Here is a 4,010-nt window from a genome sequence, read left to right on the forward strand (position 1 = left end):
ATGTTCTTGGTTATCCGGGGTTACCTCCACCCCCATCAGAGTCGCCAAAGCCTACAACAATTCTGTGAGAACCTGAGCCGGTGGGAGCACAGAGCCGCTAGCACCAGCCACCGCCGCAGCCATTGAACTGGAGGTCATAACCGCGGTGGTTGTTGAACCAAGCGTCGGTTATGTGCCGGCCATGAAAATCGCAACGCTGTTCGGCGGCTCGTAGGGGTCCGGAATACAGTCACCATCGGAACAGCCCCCAAGCCGACCGTCTTGCAGTTGATACAATGAATCAGTATCGCCCATGCACGACTCACCATCAGAATAGATGACCGTCTCACCACCAAACACAAATCCTTCCTCAGATTCCGCCCCACGGATAAACCCAACGAAGGCGCGTTGCACGGCGGGCTGAACTCGGGCGGGTCGTGCACGCTGAGTCGTCTCGATGATGTTGGTGCAGATGTCTGGCTCAGGGCCCGGTTTGCCGATCTTGCCGATGAAGACGTGGATTCCGCTGAAGGGGACCCGGTACCTGTACTCAATTGAGCTGGCCTCGGGGCCCCAGCCTGCATCGTCGATGTAGAGCTTGCCGCGACGACTCTTGGTCATCCGGCCCACAGCGTATCCCTTGATCCCTTCGAAACTGCCCTGTAAGAAGTCGAAACCTCCATGCGCTGGCCCCACGGTGGGCACCAACTGTCGTGGAATTGTCACGACAGATGTCCTAGCAGAAGGACTTAGTCGTGGAGCCATCGCAACTAGGTTAGCTTAAAGGAGTTAAACGGGACAAAGGACACAAGGAGTTTATACTGGTTCGGCCCCTTGCGGTGAAGGTAAAGGCTTAATCCAGTTGAGGTGGTATTGCTTATGTTTCGATTACTAGGGAGTGAATATGCTTGATCTAGCTTTCGATCTCTTGTTTCTTGTCCTTAACCAACGCCGAGTCGTCCCTTTATATACACAGGTTGACGCCCGACGGCTCACGGAGTCCCGACCGGCTTATACACAATGTATCCGGCTCGGTGACTAACTACGCATGCCTTACAACACAAGTCATACATATATGGCGGTTCACCTATGTGGGCCTCAAGCCGCCTTTGGGTCTTGGGCCTTCAGCAAGCCTGCTTCACGAACCGCCATCTTCAACATCCTCATGGGCCTTGTCATCATGGGCCGCCAGTGCCGTGACCCGGCCCCTCCTGGGCGGGTCATATTCAATAGTTATATCCCCAACAACGTCGAAATCGGCCACGAATCTTCGGGCCCGACGACCCATCGGCGCTCGATCTCCTTCGGCTCCTGCTTGACTGCGACGTGCTCGATCTCCTCCGGCTCCTCCGACCACTCCCTCTTCACGGGGAGAAGCCCCGCGCCGGAAGAGGAGGAGCTCGCGGCGTGGGAAGATCTCGCGGCGGAGGACGAGCCCGCGGCCGAGGTGGGCGTAAGCCCGTGCCGACGGTCGTACTCCTCTGTCTCGCGAAGAAGGAGGCTCGGCGGCGTCTTGAGGCCCTTGTTCGTCCACCTCCTCGCCGCACGCTTCCTCGCGCCATCCGAGCGGACACACCGCTCGCGCTCGGGGTCGCCGCCCCGCCGGAGCTGCCACCGGAGCTGCGGCTGGAGGCGGAAGGGGCTCACCGGCGGCGAGAAATGTGAGGGGGGAGTGGGGAATTGCGGCGAGACGCAGCGGCGGGGGGATAGGGTTTCGACCCATACCTGCCCCGCGAACCCGTAGATATACTGCTTTGGGGGGCGGTTTGCGGGCCGCAGTAAAAATATTTACGGTCCGGGCGAGTATACATGCTCTGTTCTGGCCAGAAAACTGGACCGAGGCCATATACTAGCCGGAATTTTGCGGGTTCGCGACATATACAGGGTCTGCTAGAGTTGCTCTAAGCCCCTCTAAAAACCGGCAGAGCCCTCGAGCCACGCCTCTCTCCCTTGCCTTGTGGCAATGAGCATCATGTAGGCCGATTTCACCGAAAAATTGTTGTCTCACCAAATTCCATAGAAGTCCATCCACATTTTGCGTGACACCATGTTTTTCCTGGTAAGCATTCTGCATCTCAAACGGATCACTATATTTATGTGCAACAAGAAAGTACAGCTTATATCATGAGATTTCTTTTTAAAAAAGAAGAATTACCATCGGCATATGCATCAGAGTGAGGCATGCAGCCCCTAGTTTATATCACGACTACTCCTAGAAAATATTGAGCCCACATGGCCACATGCAGGTATATATTCCCACCGGCGCAACGCAACCACACAACCAAGCATGCACACAAACACCTGAGTCCAATCAGCGCCTAATCAATTCATCACCCACTAAGCACACCTCCGTAAAGGTCAGTGCCTAGCTTCTTTAATCCCGTCGTCTCCACCAACATACCTACTTGTAATACCAATCGATCGTCCAACCAGCTGACGGCAGGAAAAAGAAAAGACGGAATCCTCCCGATGGATCGAAAACCAAGGAGGAAATCGACTTCTCCACCGAGATAAGCAAAGCATATGCTCGGGGCAGCAGCTGGCTATCCTTTTTATCGCCTTTAGGGCTCACCAAGGTTTATCGATCGATCGCCCGGAACTCCACCGATGAATAAACGGCGCCGATCGATGGGTGCGCGATGACTCACGCGATCGCGAGGCTTGACAAGCTGTTGTTGTCGCCGGGATAAGCACTTAAGCAGACCGGCCGGCCGGCCCCAGCCAGGATCGCCTCCACGATCGACATGCTGCATCGAAACGCACAGTGAAAAGTGGCGCTCGATCTTCGATCTTTTTATGGTTGGTCGTTGGGCAAATGATGGGAGACCAACCAACGGGTCTACAGTGAGAAGAGATCAAAGATAGATAATTTAATACTGCTATCTTCTGACGTGAAGTCGCCATGAATATAGAATATACGTGGTGTGCTGTGTCATGGCCGTCAGGTCGATCGAAGCGATCAGGCGTAGTAAGTAAATATCGTGTCGCCAGTAATGTAACCAGCATCCATGATTTTTGTTACACGCTTGGATGGACGCATGGATGATTGCGCGCGCACATGTGGATCGATGGCTCGCCGTTCTACTGTATGTAATCTTGTCTAGAGAAAGAATCTAGCTTAATTACAGTGTTCGTCCGAGGGGAGACATGCAAGCTCTGCTGTGTTGACTGGAACCTTGCAGTGCTTGTACCAGTGGAGACATGCAGGCCACTTGTCCGGGAGATAAGTTAGGTGCGATGCGATGAACAGGAAACGCATGCGACCATGCAGATACAAGTAGCTAGCTAGTGTTGATTTTGGGATTGATTCCAAGAGCCGGGAGATATATGTTCTCCAATAATTGAGATGTATATTCCAGTTCCGTAGCCAACTTGGAGCCCCAACTTGTGTCTCCACAAGATATATATCGTGATTATCCGAAGCTAGTGACGCATTAATGATACTTCCTCTATCCAAAAAATCTTGTCTCTCAAATGGATGTATCTAGCATCAATAAGACAAGCTTTTTTTATAGAAAAAATGTTGTATCCCCGGCCTCTGCATCTGGATGAAGCATGCAGCCATATTATTAATTATTCATAAAAACGCTCCTTCCACTACCGAAGCGGAGTATGGTGCCATGGCACACTACTAGATAGATTGTATGGCTCCGTTGGTGACTTTCCGATCGCGAGTTTCATTTGAAAAACCCCAACGCCATTCATCTTGCGTCAAATCCGGTCTTTCATGCAAGAGTTTCATTTTTGGCCGCTACTACGTTCGTCGAAAACTTCTTGATGGCACCATCATCTCATTACCTTTTTTTCCCTTCGACTTTGGCTATGACCAATGCCCCACCATGCTGAATAGGCGTAACAAAGCTACCTGAAAAGGGCAAGGTGCACCTTAGATTGAAATCGACAAATTGCATTTTGCTAGATGGATTCTTTAGAAAGATTCCTGGATAAAGTTCAGTATAATATTTAGTTAGAATCTAAATAAAGGCGCATACGTGGGCAGGCAAGGGACACCACTACTTCTTCATTCGCGC

At 52.0% G+C, this 4,010-nt stretch overlaps 1 pseudogene; it reads right to left on the reverse strand.

Annotated features, from left to right (window-relative positions):
* Positions 1-1,212: 1,212 nt before the first annotated feature.
* Positions 1,213-4,010, reverse strand: part of LOC119333653 — a 6,644-nt pseudogene continuing 3,846 nt past the window's right edge.

The sequence above is a fragment of the Triticum dicoccoides genome, chromosome 7A (genome assembly GCF_002162155.2).
Source record: "Triticum dicoccoides isolate Atlit2015 ecotype Zavitan chromosome 7A, WEW_v2.0, whole genome shotgun sequence".
NCBI classification, from domain to species: domain Eukaryota; kingdom Viridiplantae; phylum Streptophyta; class Magnoliopsida; order Poales; family Poaceae; genus Triticum; species Triticum dicoccoides.